Below are 17137 nucleotides of genomic sequence, written 5' to 3'. Positions count from 1 at the left end.
TGAGAAGAGAAAAGTTAATCTCTTCTAGGAATTAACATGCAAGAGGGGATCAAAAGAGGTAAAAAGCTGATAAACATTGAAATACTCTAATAGAACAGTCAACTATACTCCAATAAAATTAAAAATGACTACTTCCTAGACCCTTTTAAATTAAAACTTGAACTCAAACCATATACTGCAGCATTTGCCCATTATATTAAAGCTAGCAACCACTGCTAGAGAATAATAGTTAAAGTGGATCACAATTTTTATTTGATAAGGTTCAGTTACCAAATTCAATCTCGAAAAGCTAAATATTTCTATGCCTTTAGAAGTGCCCTAGATAAAGCATGCTGTGTATGCTGAGTGTGCTTCTGACACTGCACTACTATAGTTGCATCAACCAGTTGCCACATTGTTTAGTCCCTTAGTCCTCTTGGGAAATCCTAGATCTGTCCCTGCATGTTGATTGCTTTGCACACACACGCATGTACACGTGCGTAACCTAATTATTTAAACCAAAACAGCCAAGTGTGTGTGTATGTGTGCAAAGCAAGCAACAGGGACAGATCTAGGATTTCCCAAGAGGGCAAAGCTAGAGTGGGGACTAATAATGTGGCAACTGGTGTATGTGTGTGTGTGTGCGCTTAAGCTGTAAAAAAGAGTGTGGTCCCCATAACAGGCATGGTGAAAAAAGTTGTGAAATCAAAAGTGGCAGCCAAGAAATGGCTGAAATGGTTTAGGGTCAATGGCAAATTTTTAATAATGTAAATTTGTGTTGACACACACAAACACACATGATCACATTCATAATCACAATAAAGTGAAAGTCAGAGCTTGCCATTTTCCTGTATGGCTTACTCCCCATTTACGACATCTGATAAAGTGTTTATATACGTGTTTATGGACCAGCGTAGTAAGTGGGCCGGGTCATCCGGGTCACATTTTGTCCGGGTCAAGTGGGTCTTATCCACGGCTTAAGTGGGTCTTATCCACGGCTTCACTGAACATCGATGATGACGCAAGGGTAGACATCAGGGCTTCCGGCTTTTGGAGGTGCCTACACCACCATACCTTCTTTGATGTGAGGGTTTTTAACTGTTTTGCAGCTTCTAATCGTTCCTCTACGCTATCTACTGCTTTTCGAAAACATGAACTAGAGAAACGTCGTGCCTATGAGGAACGGATTCGGGAGGTGGAGCATGGGAGTTTACCCCCTTTGTTTTTTCCACTTCAGGTGACATGGGAAGGGCTGCCACCACCACTTATAAACATCTTGCCCGCCTGCTGAGCGAGAAGTGGAATTCCCCATATTCTGTGATGATGGGCTGGCTCCGTTGTAGTTTGGGGTTTTCCTTGCTCCGTTCTTCAGTTATGTGCATCAGAGGATCACGCTCAAGATCCAAGTGTCTGTGTGTGCCTCCAGCAGTTGATCTTGCTATCGCTGAGGGGCACCTGCCTGCCCATTGAACCCTGGGCATGCTGTAGGTTCTGTGTAGGTTCCTTTCTGTAGGTTATAATCCCATCCAAAAACAGCTTATAGCTGTAACTGAAAAAAGTGCGCGTCCAAGTAAAGCAGAGTTAACTGCGACAAAAAGTAATGATATCATAATGCGGCCATGTGCGAGGTGTGCAAGTTGTAAAATTAATATTAGCTAATCAGATAATACAATGTTATTGTTAAAGTGTTAATGAGAACTATGTGATGCTGCTATTTTTAAGTGTGTGAGCATCTTCATAAATGCCACACAAATTTAATTCTCAATAAAGCAATGTGTATAGATTCTCTGATAGCAATAAATAGTTTGAGTTTGGCCACCTTTCCTTTGTTCGTAGCATTGTCGTATACAGGAAAGACGGCCAAACTCAAACTATTTATTGCTATCAGAGAATCTATACACATTGCTTTATTGAGAATTAAATTTGTGTGGCATTTATGAAGATGCTCACACACTTAAAAATAGCAGCATCACATAGTTCTCATTAACACTTTAACAATAACATTGTATTATCTGATTAGCTAATATTAATTTTACAACTTGCACACCTCGCACATGGCCGCATTATGATATCATTACTTTTTGTCGCAGTTAACTCTGCTTTACTTGGACGCGCACTTTTTTTACAGCTATAAGCTGTTTTTGGATGGGATTTCAATACTTTTTGTTAGAATAAGCAATGCACTGTTGATAACAGTAAGTGAGTTTCCATGGTTTTGACAGAAACCCCAGATTACAATGACAGAATATTAAAATATAACTGTAATTTTAGTGGCCAGGGCCGCCCACATGGGGGGGACTGGGGTATTTTTCCCCCTGCCCCAGCCCGAAAGGGGCCCCTTGAATACCTGTTTAAAGAAAGATCGATATACTCTAATAGAGCAGTCAGGATCTAGACTCTTCCTTGCCCCTGGGCCCCTCTTTAACTCTTTTTCCTGGGCTCTCTAATTTCTCTGGACGGCCCTGTTAGTGGCATGCAACTGCAGTTAACTACCACCCATTTTAACTAGTAAACCCTTAATAACACTTTGCCTTTCATCTTGTACTGCATTAAAACGATCAAGATACTCTATTAGAGCAGTCACAAAACAGCTGTAACACAGCAATCAATATTTAGCATAGTTACAACTTCTGCTTAGCATCGGATTGTATAGTTTAAATTACTAGCTACTTACAGACTTTACAATATAAAAATATGACACTTGTAGAAATGTGACTGTTCTATTAGAGTATCTCGATCTACTTCAAGCATTGACTGATTCAAGTGAAGAAGCTACGCCCCTGCCAAGAGATCTTGTGAAATGAAATGAGAATAGTAAAGAAAAGGCAAGTATGTACAGAGACAATAGAAGGGCGCGTAATTATGTCCTGTTGTAAATAAACGCCTTTAAAATTTATATTACTGCTAAATAAGCGTACAAGAATAGGCTTGTGAGGCTGTTGTCTCCAAGGTTGTCTCATTACTTGTCTTTTCGTGTTGAAGGGATTTAGTCACAATTGGTGAGTTTAACTATACATGTATTTGTGTTGTAAAACTTAATTGTAAAAAGGCGATTAGTACATATCATGATAAACATGTATTTGTCACAGTAGAGTCTCTCACAATTATTACGAGACATTGGACCAGGGTAAAAAAATTTACTGCTATATTTAGAGGTTGTAGCGTTTGTATATCTTAGTATCTTAATAAATAATCCTCCATGATCACTAATCACTAATAGTACAGTGAAAACTGGTCATTATTCAGGCCGTAGGGACAAAAAATTTCTGACCTAGCTTTTTAAAGAGGTGGCTGCATTTTGCGGCCTTAAAAAAGGTAAGAAGCATGCTGTTCTAACTGGCTATAGAGATGGATTTAGTGTGTGACAGCGTATGAGACAGTGAGTGCTGGCAGCAAGGGGGCAGCCAATCTGTTAGAGCACCAAAGGCACTGCTTAAGACTTAGGCAGTTGGCTGTCAGCCCAAAGTGTAAAAGTTTCACTATTGGTCCTTATAAGCTCCTGATGAAGAAAGTGATGAAGTCATTATCCATAGGATATATTTTTCAGAGTATCCATTTCAGTTCTACAATACAGTAGCCAAGCATAAGATGAACATAGCACAGCATTCCGGTGGTTTAGTGGTGACCACCACACTGCCTGAGGTAAACTGTGGTGAGATTTGAGACTACCGGAAGCCCTGGAATGCCTTCAATACATAAAATACCAAATATCTAATGCCTGGCTTTCATCCACAGTGGACCTGTCTTGGTGGCCACTTGTACAGAAGGAAAACAGCTGCCACACAGTCTTTCGAGCGAACAGCTAGTTTCCACACCTCTTAATTATCAATTTGTAAAATCTTGAGCGAAATTGTGTGTGCGAGCAAGTGTGATGTTGTGCATTGGCAGTGCCGTGTATATGGTTGCTGCCTAGCACGAGTATTGGAGTCACAATGTGTTACTGTATCATCCATCTAAATACAATCTCTGAATGTGTCATTTAGTGTAGAGAGCAATCTTCCACAAGAAGTGACCTGCAGGTTTCAGTGTATATTGTTAACCATTAATATTGTTCACCATTGTGATTGTGAACTGTATGTACAGTGAAACCTCACTTAGTGGCCACCTCTTTAATAAGACCACCTCATTATATTGGCCACCTCTAGTAGATCCCAAATATAGCTAAGCAGTACTTTATGACCTCATTAATAAGGCCACCTTGTTATTCAGGCTAAATTTTTTGGTTCCACAGCTGGCCATATTAATGAGGCTTCATTGTACTTATGTGGATTTTTATTTTTCGTAACTTTTCTTCAGGTTTACTGATGGGCACTATGAAGCATTGTTGACTGGTCCGTACATAATTTGGTGACTTGAATTGCTAAAACAGTACGTAGCATGTCTTGTATGTACATGTAATGTGTTGTAATGTGTCCACACATCCACACATCTTAGAAATAAATATAATTGTATTCTCTATACTCAGTTCCATTGTGCCACTGGGTCATAAGTGGGTTGAGTATGGATCATCCAGGACATTTGAGTCACATTTTGTCCTGGCCAAGTGGATCTCATCCACTGACAGAATATACAGGATCACATCACGTGTATAAATTACGGTGGAACTTGTTTATTGCCACCTTCACTCAATAAACAGGTAACAGTGTATAAATTCTCAATTGGAATTGGCTTTTCAAGAGAGGTTGTCTTTCTATACTGGTGGCCATTAAGACAGGTTGTACTGATAGAGTGTACATACTAGAGATGCAACAATATCCTCCACTTAGTGTCGTTTGATAGTGATGCAATGGAGACTATGTATTGTTGCATTTAAATACTATACTATTATATTGCAATTCTAGCATGTATTTATAACAGGAATGTTTGTTAACTGTTTAGACATACTGGAGCAACACCCACTCATCTGGATTCTACAAATGGAGTCATATCAACTTGTTATCATACTTACTTGTTACTCCCATTGTGTTTGGATGAATATACATGCCGTCATGTGAGACTTGCTACCATGGCGGGCCACTGGAAAACATTTTCATAGCAGTTATATTACAGTCATTATTGTACAATTCTTACATTATTGTTGTGAAAAGTGTTTGGTTTTCATGTGTCCTCTGTATGTTGTAATTACATGTGTAATTTTTGTGTGGGGGTGCTGTAAAATGCAATAATGCATGGTGACAATTGGCTAGCTACATGTGCTAATTACTCGCAGCTTGTTTCAACAACTGGTAACCACAGTTGTACTCTGTGTCATTCTTTAAGCCGCGCCCTTAGAGGACAAATTACGTCACGGTGGGGGCGACTAAATTCAAATTTAAAAACGAACGATGGTATGTAGCACCATAGATTATATCTGTGGACTATAATCTATGGCAGCACACTTCTTTGTGGCTATATGCACTGATTAACTACATAGAGCGCCAGTTCATCAATACCCAGTGACCGCAGTTGTGCTTTGCGTCATTCTTTAAATTCCGAGTAAAATTCTTAGAGAGCAAATTACGTGGGGGCGACTAAATTCTTTTTCTCTCTTGCGGTCCTCCATACAATGCATCCGCGGAGCCCGCTCATCCATCGGTCACTATGTTAAGACTCCCCCAATTGTGGAGCTGATTCGGGCAGAGTCTCAGTTTGCCGTGGACTAAGAAAGTCCCGGTTTGTCCAGCACAGGCCATTTATGTGCTGGGGGTGGTAGGCAAGGGCAGTCCATCAAGCCCGGGTAAAAAAAAAAAAAAAAAAAAAAAACTAAATTCAAATTTCAAACTAGCCATTCTCGAAAACAAATGTTTCAATCTGAACGAAACTTCTAGAACAGTTTAAAGATACATTGCCCTACATGCCAAGCGAATATTGCGGAAAACAACAATCTGGGATTTGTATTTGGCCTCTAGGTCGACTGAGGACGACTGAAACTTCGTTTGGTGCTGAAGTTAAGACTGTAGGGTAATCATGTATGGTGAAATCGGGTATAAAGGATCTATGGTGAAATCGATGATGTGAATCTTGAGGCGATTGAGTGAATACTGAAGCGATAGCAGGGCAATCAATGTTTGGAATGCACAAAGGAACGCAAGGCATACACATGCGGTTGCGTCTAACCGCATGCGATTAAAAAAAAATGAAACTTCCCCTTTGATGTCGGCAATCTCGATCACGAAACAATCGGCATGGATTTGCTTCACTGCTTGTGTGGTAGTTACTAGTGACACGATGAGTTCAACCCCAGAGTTTCAGAGGGATAGCGTATTGTAAGTGGCGGGTGAGTTACAGGAAGGTCGAATTTGACAACGTTCGTTCCTGTAAAATCCTCACGTAGTGGTCGCGTCATTTATTGTCTGCGGCGCGCGTTTCTGCTTTACTGGCCGCGCGACTCACTACCGTGAGTCTTGATTAATTTTTCAAATATTTTGTTAGCATTCTATAGAGATGTGTGGGAGGAAGGGAGTGCCATTAGGGCCGGAGGAAAAAAGGTATATTTATATTTTTTTACTTCACTGAACATCTGGGTCTGATCCGGATGGGATCACGTGTGACTATAAATCAACAAGTTTGATAGTATTGATGGAAATGCAGTTGTAAACACTCAAGAAACTTACGTGGAGCCACACCCACCATTCAGGAATATGCTTTCCTGTCTGTGCGGGCATGTAGAGCCACGCCCTCTTATCGGAATTATACCAGCTGTGTTATGTGGGCATGCATGCATCACCAGATCCGTGTTGCTACTTGAAATGTAGGTAACTAACTTCTGGAAATTCTGTAGCTGCATGTAAACTTATGTGGAGCCACCCCCACTTGATAATACGTAAGTGAAATCACACCCACTTGATAATACGTAGCTACTCACTTCTTGCGGACAAATTTTTTTGTAAAAAAAAAGTGGGGCTGACTAGTGGAACTTGTGGACTTTTAATCTAGCTCTTGGGGCACGCCTCTATTGGGTCATATGCGGGTCAGATCCGGGTCCCATCCGGATTGCTATTCGGGTCAGTGGGCCGTCAAACGGGTCAATAGTACTGACCCACTCACAACGCTATTATGGACACTTCCAAACAAACCACACCTCAAAAGTTAGTTAAAGCTCATTGCTCTTTTCAAGATACAAGTAAGGCAGCCAAGTATGAATATGAAAGAAGAAAGTCTTATTCAAATGAATCATGATCCAACATCAAACAATTCACAAAGTCTCATACCCTACCACCACAACTACATTTTAATTCTGACAGCTATAGCCAACACCAACTACAATGAAGCTGAGCTTTATAACTGGCAGCTTTAATTCTGCTTTCACTATAGAAAGCACTTCTCAAGAAACTCCTGATGAGCTCGAGATTGGCACTCGATCTAACTCACTGGATACTTGCTGGATATAAAGTCTGACGCGCTTAAGAGTAAATCCATACAAATCCACTGAGGAGCTAGCTATAAACAGTGTTCCTTTCCGTTTCATTCCCGGGTCCATTCCTCATTCCAGTTATCTATAGCTAGAGGCATAGTATCAAACTCCAGCTCCGTATTATTTGTGATCAACAGACACTAACTCACGTGATCTTTGAATTTGCTCGCACATTTCTATGTGGCAGAGTGACAGTGTGGCATCATCTCGGGTAGCATGGAGTTGGCAAAGGATAAAAAAGCTCCACCAATAGCGTGCCGGATTTGATTTCATCCTCCTACTTACTATTCGGAACACTGAATCGCTGGACTTCCAAGCGGTCCTCGTACTTCCAAGTATTGCTTCAACTTCAAGTAAACTAAAGCTGTTGCGTTGTTACTGGCATATCTACAAGTGAATGCAGTCTTCCAGGACCTGGAACCAACTGACGCCTGTGGGCTAGCTACAACCAGCGAACTGACAATAGTGCACATTGTAACTGGCTTGTTGAAAAAATTAATTAAGAAATCTAATGAGGCTGAGGTCACTAGCTAGTTCCAATAATCATAATGGAACTACCACAACACACTGATGATTATCCATTGGATTGAGATTAGTAAGATTGTTGTGTTTACATTGCTGATTTTGTGTGTCTATTACATGTATGTGTGTCTGGACTACAGATAAGCACCTTGTGTCTGGCTGGTAGTGTGTGTGCGTGCGTGCGTGTGTGTGTGTGTGCTTGTAATATTAATCCAACAGTAACAACAAAGTGTTGTATATCCACTGAGCGAGGGTTCAGAGAATTACTAATGAATAATATTATTACATCTTGTGTTGTGTGTTCTCCACTTTCCTGATGTCAGTATGACCAAATAAGTCAACATGTGTTTTGTATCCAATAGTTGTGTTGGAACACTTCTATAAGTTGTCATGTATGTAATTGCATGTTCACACCTATATGATAGTATATTATGGGATATTTTTGATGCCTCTTGTTTTTAGCTTGTATCTTGATGTATGTAGTGTTTGTGATTTACAATTTCTGTATTGAAAAAATAACAAGTGTTTTGGTCAACTTGTCATTTATAACGTGTCACAGTTAACATCATTATGTTGTATGTGATTAGAATTCATTTTATGTGTGTTTGAGAATTTTCATTGTTTTTTGGTGACTTTTTTTAAACCAGGTGCACGTCCACAGCGCCAGCTGTGAGTGCACACCTGGTTTACTAAAATTGTTTTTGTAAAAATGTGTGTGTGTGTGTGTACCTATATACAGTATAGCTCATGGGTAACATTGCATGTACACGCACAACACGCGTGAGGTGCACTTGAATGATCCATGTGGATGCAGCAAGGCTACAGTAATGCTCCACGATAGCAAACTTTACTTGAGAGCGTCACGCAAGACGAGATAACAGGTCTCATCTATGGTGTTGGGAGGAGGCGTTGGCTCAGTTCCGCCAGCTGTGAGGTCTCCTATTGCAATGCCTGTGTTGTAGTTACCAAATACTTGGTCACTTAGCTACTGACTTGACCTGTCACGGACTACAGTCAGTACTGTAGCTAGCAGTACCTACCGTAGACCTAGATTGATTGGTTGCCAAGTAATGCCACAGAATCCCAGTTAGTGCATTTTTCAAATTCATATTTTCTTTATCTAGATATCCAATGGAATGGTCAACTGAAGTTTCAACTCTAGAAGCCAAGAAATTTTGAAGTTACAGTGCTACAAAGTGGCAACAGCAAAAAATCGATTTGTACAGTGACAATAAACTACAGGTGCTTAATAAAATGATCATAACGTACGGATGCAGTCCTCTACCAAGATGCACCTTGCGCTATCGAATTCTCCATGAACAAGCAAACCCATTGCTGGGTAAGTTTTGTTTTCCAGGCCTTTCCTACGACCAAGGGGGACCGGCGAAGGCGAACGAATGTGAGAAAAAGTGATAGTGAACCGCTCGTACAATGCAATGCAGGCTAACACTGATATCTTCTGTCTCCTTAGGATTACTGACACGAAATATTTTGGACTCCTCTTGCTTTTGGGATCATGATTCTACCAAGATGTTTGGTATTATCATTTTCCTTCATTGTGAAACAAGCGCTTTAGAATTTACGAACTTTATTTTGATTTCATAAATATTCTACCCATTGGGTTTTATGGGCCCAGTGTGCATTTATTGCATTCTACTATAAAATTAGCTGGCTAGGCTTGCACGAACAATTGGGACCAGTCACAAATGTTTATGTGATTTAAGTGTTGTATGAAGTTACTAAACTCAGTGACGAGTGTTCTCATGTGTGGCGAGTTTCTCGCACGGCTAGTGCATATCCACGCTATGTTCCACAGGTATTGTACAGTACATTGCAAAAGAATGATCCTGAGAGAAGACATGAGTATTACTCGCAAGTGTATACTTGTGACGTTACCTGTGAGCTGTACTGTACCTATGTACCTATCTATGTTTGTCCGCACACACTCACGTGAGCAAAATTGTTATAGTAATGGTAAAAGCAGCTTTTATGACAGAAGTAAAGCGAAATGAAGTCTGTATTAACTTAAGCAAAGGTAAACTTTGCTCTAAGGTGGTTTCTTTTCGGTGGTCTGAAATACGGGTGTGGCGACTCTCCTCAGACTTTGTGAATGTGTAATGTGTTGTTAAAAAACAAGCGCTTCTGCATAGCAACGCAATTGAAGAATTATGAAAATTTCATGAATTATGAAATCCAAGAATTACAATAAATTAATTATGCATTATTGCCCAACTAAATACAATGGTAATACATAGTTGGTTAATTCCAGATGAGTTAGCTAGCTGCATGGTGCCAAGTAGCACAACATCAACTTGTTTCTTATTCAATGAAGTACAAATGTAATGCAACTTACTTTTAGAAGAGTGTCAGCCTAAAACCCCTTGACATTACTGATTGATAGTGTATGATGAGATCTCATGTACCTGATTATAGGTACTCATCCACACTAAGATTTCTTTGACTGGATTTCTTCAAAGTTTCACCTTTAGGATGATGGTGGACAGTAATTGTTTCAGCAGACTAGCTGGTGTAGCACTATTATCCAAGTCACCCCGACATTCATATATCGACAGTGTCTGTCCGTCCAGCCCACTAACTACCTTAGTGTCAATCAGAGGTCTATTGTACACCTTAACAAGGGTAATAAAATTAAATGCAGCTCTGGCATCATAATGAGCTAGTATGAACTTGGTCAGTTTAGCTACAGACTGTGTCCAAACTGTAGGCGTGATGACAGACAATTCTAGTTAATACCTTCTATGTTTGTAAGTCTCCTGTAAACTTCTTCAGTGTTATGCTACTGTATGTGGTAGTTGCATTATAAAATTGGACAATGTATGGTGTCCATTGCATCATAAGTGTATATAATTGTCATGCATCATTGTAAAAAATAAACAATTGGAGGTTTGGACATGTTCAATGTCAACTATTTAATGTTTCAATAACTGTTATTGCATATTCTTAAGTGCTTGTAATAGACACTTTGTAACAAATGTGTGTAATTGCAACAAATATGATCATAGTGTAATGGTGTCACTCTGGTGAACAGCAAGACTTGCTGGGATCCCATCTTTATCTCTTACCATCTTGATGTCTTGATCCATGTCGAATGATGGTTAAACCCTTTTCAAGCTTAATGCATATTTATATATTTTTTGTGCTGTGCTATCTGTTTATGATGTGCCTATTTACATAAACGTATCATAGTTTGAAGCCAAGGGGGAAGTTGAGGCTTGACAGTCTGGGGATCGAAATCATTGTTTGGCTTCAGATAATTTTCTGCTATATCCATACCATTTATTAAGAATACGTTCATGGTAAATATGGTGTTTTTTGGCTATGTCTTCCCTTGTGATTTGGAGTGACATTTGTCAACATTGTCCACCAACTCGCAACAATTGTTGCTTTTCACTGAGCTCGAAGGTAAACTGGTTCCTTTCCAAAAACTGAATACTGTGCATAATCCTTGCAGTGTTCCACACATTGTTCACAATCACTTAATTATTCTTCAAGTTAATATATTGAGGTACTACATTATCATTGAAAGTTACGTACTAGTATAAATACTGTGGTGGAAAACTACATTAAAGGTCAAGTCAACCCCAACACCAAAAAGACTCCTCAGCTTATTATGCAATACTGCATGATACTACGTACAATACACTGTGTATGTACTTGCTTAGCTTACTGACACACACTCTGTAGTTATGGCCCTCTACTTCTCTTGACTTCACCAAAAAATGAGCTGCAACTCGTTTGTATGTTGCACACAGCATTAGACTAATGTTTCAGTTGCTATGGCTTTTGTACTGAGACCATTTCAGTACTTGGTCACTATCAACCGGCCTCTACTAAGAATATTATCAAATTTCCAAACCCCGATATTACTGTAACACCAAGTGTATAGTCATATGTATGCTTTCTTTAAAAAATATTGCTTTGCTTTTGGATTAGTTTTCTGTCTAACATACTGGTAGTTTCCAGTTGTCTCATCTATTTCAATGATCAAAGGTTCTGACCTACATTTTATTATGATAGTGCATGATGAGATATCTTATGTACCTGATTATAGGCACTCATCTACACTAAGACTTCTTTGACTTGATCTTTTCAAAGTTTCACCGTTAGGATGAATAATTGTTTCAGTGGTATATAGTGGTACTAGCTGGTGTAGTAATATTATCCAGGTGGGCCTCAGCCATCTTTCTTTTTCTGGGTAATCTCAGTCAGTTTCAACCTCTCCTGGTGTGCCTCCACAGCTGCCTGCTTAACTTTGGCAGTGGCTTCATTTTAGGGTACACCATTCTCCATGATTTGTTTGGTGGCTGTGAACATATTTAAATCTGTTTAGGGTCTCAACTTGAGCCTTTTGCTGCATTAAGATCTGGTTGTGTGCTCTGGAATACTGTACTTGTCTGTAGCTTACACTCACAGTTAAGTATTGAGTGAGTTTTCTAAACATTACTGTACACTTCAATATAAAATTTAATACTTTTAGCCTTTTGTCACTGCAGAGGTAATAAATTCCTACAGATATCATTGCTAGTTCAAATATCTAAATAGTGTTCAGTAGTAATGTTAGGTTAGCTCTGAATGTCTTTGACACCATCAAGAGGCAAACAAACACATATTTGCCTTTCAGTGCAAGTTTGATATGATATGTCAGTCCTGGTGGACTGACATAATTTGTTGCATTTTCTGTATATCACAAATTGTGGTATTGCTAAGTAACAAACAATGTAATTAACTTTTATTGGTATATAATGCCATGGTGACATTAGATTCCAAATCACCAGCTCATAGAAGTAGCTTGCGGGTATATCAGCCTTAGGACCCATCTTTTTATCAGATGGCAGTGGTGGGTAACAAAATTAATGTTTTTGATTCATATCATATTGTACTGTACTTCAATAGTTTCTGGTGTTTTCCAACATTAGCTGTGTAGATGTTCTCCGTAAAATTAGCTAGCTGTTCTCTTCTACCAGTTATATAATCTGCAGTCCAAAGTTAACCATCAGAGATTTGTCACAAATTGGTATTAAATGCTTTAGATGACCTTTAAGAAAGTTGAGACATCCCCCTGTGAACACCACCCCCTTCAAATGAGGAATATTGTAGGGAATGCTGAGTAGGTTGATGATGAGTATTAATGATAACGTCTTCAGCTCCACAGGGTACACAACACCATCAACATAGAATCTATTTATTCTCCATTCTTACAACACAAATATGTAGTAAATTTAGTTCTTGTAGTTTGGAGCAGCTTGTAGTAATATCCTGGAGACCTCTTAAACTGTCAATTTTCAGAATACAAGACATCCAGTCTGTTTAGTTCTTTATTGTAACTGCTGTTTGTTCCAAGTGTTGGGACATCAGTTGACAACACGAGTAATCTAAACTGCTTACATTGCCAAAATTCATCCTCGGAACTAGCTATATATTTTCCTGCCATTATAGACATTTTACAATTCATACCTCCTACTTGTGAAGCTCCTCACATCTTCTCAATGGTCAACACTACAATATGGTATAATACTACAACTATAATTTTGCTGTGTTACTTTAAATCTTTGTTGTTTTGTACGGTTAGAGTGGGATTGGGATTTCAGATTTGTGGCCAGACCTCAATCCTTATAGCAACCTCATGTCAACATGAAGATTGAGTACTAGTCAACACTTTATGGATCAGAATTCTCAACATCTAATTCCATGTCTAAAATCTTGCTTGTGCATTATAAATGATCGTTATTGATAATACAACATATTGATCTATTGATTTTGAGTGGCAGACATCCAACAAATACAAGTTGTCTATTCAACACAAGTCAATATCAGATTCAATAAATTTTGTGTGCAGTAGAACAGGTCCTTGACTGCCTCCTCCAACATCTTCACATTATGGTTCTGTTGTGTAAATCTTGTTCACATCACAATATGCTTCTGAATAAAGCACTAATCAGTTGGAATTATTCTCTTCGCCAGATACATGTGATACTCTGTTAGTGACTTTATAGTATGTAAAGTCAATACTGGCTTGTTCCTCTCTTTGTATGGTGTAAACATGTTTGGTCATGTGTGAAGATGGTTGGATTACATTCTAATTATAGTGCTAATGTACTTGTTGATGGTTTTAAGCCATTCTCAATACCTTAAATTACATGAAAATTCTAAGTATTTCACATGCACCCATATGGGTGATTTTCCAAAATTCAGTCACATATTAGTTTGAAGTGTCAAGGCTTGACAGTCTGAGAAATGAAATCAATGATCAGCTTTGTCTGTTCCGTCTACCTTGGCAGGAATACATTTATTGCAAATATGGTATCATTTTGCTATACCTTCTCTCGTGACCTTTGAGTCATTTCATCAATAAGTGTATTGCATTGTATAAAATCATCTTCATCCATTTTCCAGTTTAAATATTTCCTTGTACCTAGTCCAACTTGTCATTGTATGTGATAGTGGTCCCACTGTTTCAACCCTCAAGGTGATGTAATCTTGAGTGTTGACATGTGGCCTACCACACTCACCCAATCAAGTATAGTATATTAACTAACAAGATCCCATCATCAACTATTGTAAAGATTATATTACACATAGTCTTGATAGTTGATTTGTGGCCAGCCTTGTTGATAAACAATAACAATAATAACAAAGTGATGATGTACATTAAACATCTTCTACAAACACTACACAAGTCATCATTGATTGTCCTTTATCAAACTATATACAGTTATCATTTTCAAAGTATTGTACTTGTGTAATTACCATCTGCTGCATCAATCAATTATTTCTTGTCTTGTGTTATTATGATGAATGGCTCCTATATGTGAGTACTGGTGGATTCTTTGTCAGTATGAGTCATGCATACTTCCATCTTGAGAAGCCCTTCAAATTTGTATGTACACGCATGAATGTATAATACTGTAACTGAATGAATGGTGGACATTACCATGATAAAGACTGCTAGTAATAGTTTAATTTTACAGGTGCAGATTCATTCTTGCACCTTGTAGCAACTACATTTCTTTTACCTTCTTGTTCAACTCTTGTAGGTAGTGAACAGTAGTTATCCATACCTGATTGATGAAATGTAATCTGGGTTCATCATGTGTACTAATTCTCTGTATCCTTCCATTCAAGAAGTGTTTGACATATTGTCAAGTCTCACAATGTTCCTCAACTATGCTTCAGTTCTTCTTGCAATTTCATGTCAACATGACAATTGAGTACTATCTTGAACTCCTGTCCTGCTCTTGTAGATTGTTTTAATAACCCTCAGTACATTATTACACATGCTAGTAGTATACAGATTAGGTTCAAGCTTGTTGATTGGTACCCCATGATATTTTTTGTGTAAAACTAAACATGGAGACTTTCTTCTGGAATCTTATAAGTATGTTGTTATTTTTATGAATGACAAGACACAGTTTAGGACAACCTTGTGGTTATATTCTCTTTGATACTGTTACTGCATAGATTTTGTATAATGTTCTATTGAGAGATGCATGGGTCTCCAGTTAGCCAAGTCTGACTTGGCTCCCTTGTTCTTATAAGCAAGTACCATGGTGCTTGTTCTCCAGATGTCTGTTATTTGTTAGTTAGTTAGTTCTGGAGATAGTGTATGTGATATTGAGGAACTTACCTTGTAGTTATCACTAATGTTAACATTTTGTTGGTAAAATTGTGACTGCTCTATTAGAGTAGTTTATTCATGTTCCAATGTAGCACTTGAAAATAGTTGGTTAAATATTTATTTACTTATAAGTGAATAATTGTAGTTATTAGAATATACAACTTTGTGTCTAATGATATGCTGATAACTTCTCTAGTGTATTCTCATTATATATTCATCTCTAATTAAAGTTGTTGGAAGCACTTTGGAGCAGTTATAATTAAATGCTCTTCATCTCTGTACAGTTTAATGTTCTCTACTATTCCCAGCAGTGTCATAATATTATTGTTCAACATTGGAAATGTCGATGGTTGATATTGTTTCTTTCCACTGCAAGTGTACATATCCTTAGTGTTCTCCGTAAAATTAGCTAGCTGTATATACGATCGATCAAATTGCAATTGTGAAATGAGTGATAGACAAGATGCTCGCAGAGCAGGACATAAATCAGAGAAGGGTGATGATGAATGGCTCACTATGAAAAGCAGGAAGCTTGCTTATAAATTATGCTTACACTGCAAGCTAGCAGCGAGTTTAGTTCACTTAGTGAAGCTGATTGTGAAAGCGATAATGAAGAACACAATGAACCTGTTGTTACTGATGTGTTCTGATGAAGATTTTAGTGATGCAGAGTTACTTTGTGACTTGCTGATGATTTGTGAAGTTCAGGACTCAGGTGTGATGACTTAACAAGAAAGTTGTATTTATATAATTATCTTAATTTTTAACAGTGAACAGCCTTGCAGACTCTACTAGACTATGGTTCAGTGAACCAAGAATTATACTGCCTATGTACCTGATAGCTGTGGAGTAGCTATATTTATCTGTTTTACACTTATTAAAGAAAACAGGCAATGAAACAAATAAATGGTAATTTTGGTGTAAGTTTAAAGTACTATGCAGGTAGGGATGATGAAGTATGGATTGATATCATGTTGGAATGTGTTTACTGCTCCTATGCATGTAAGCAGTACAAAAAAAGACACTGAGATTGTTTTGGTCAGACAAAAACAACAGTATTTAATCATTGAAGGTTACTTAATAAACTGTCTTAAATTAGTGATTTAGATTTACTTCTTGTTGAACACGTTATTTTTTTTTTCAATGTTAAAAGGTTGACTGGTTTCCTGAAACCGGTGGCAGCAGAAATGCGCCCATGATTTAATGGTAGGTATACTAGTATATTAATTAATTTGCAAGGACAGAGTTCAAAGTAAGAGGTACAATTTGAGTGGCCATTTTTTTATAGTTGTCAAATCAATAATTGAGCATCAGTATAGTAAATACAGTAAATGCTGCCAGCCAAAGATTTTACACAGCAGTTTGCCAAAATTGTACTGGAAATGGTCAACAGCCACCTGTTCCTTTAATGATCCTGAAAAGTATTGTAGGCATCTGGAAGGATTTTTTGACTGTTGACAACACTCCCTTTCTTTCACAAAGTAACAGCTGTTGACTACTACTTAACATTGACTGGCTGCAGCCATATAAGCAAGCACATGCAACACTCAGCTGGAGTGATTTGTATGTTGATTTTAAGTCTACCCCGTTCAATCCGTTTTAAGAGA

At 38.3% G+C, this 17137-nt stretch overlaps 1 long non-coding RNA gene across 1 annotated transcript; it reads left to right on the top strand.

The window, feature by feature from the left end:
• Positions 1–2895: 2895 nt before the first annotated feature.
• Positions 2896–5157, top strand: LOC136246735 (uncharacterized). Its single transcript, XR_010696813.1, has 3 exons — positions 2896–2978; positions 4276–4615; positions 4858–5157. It is a non-coding gene; the product is annotated as an uncharacterized lncRNA (long non-coding RNA).
• Positions 5158–17137: the final 11980 nt, after the last annotated feature.

The sequence above is a fragment of the Dysidea avara genome, chromosome 1, assembly GCF_963678975.1.
Source record: "Dysidea avara chromosome 1, odDysAvar1.4, whole genome shotgun sequence".
Lineage (NCBI taxonomy): Eukaryota > Metazoa > Porifera > Demospongiae > Dictyoceratida > Dysideidae > Dysidea > Dysidea avara.
This window is presented reverse-complemented; position numbering and strand designations above follow the sequence as displayed.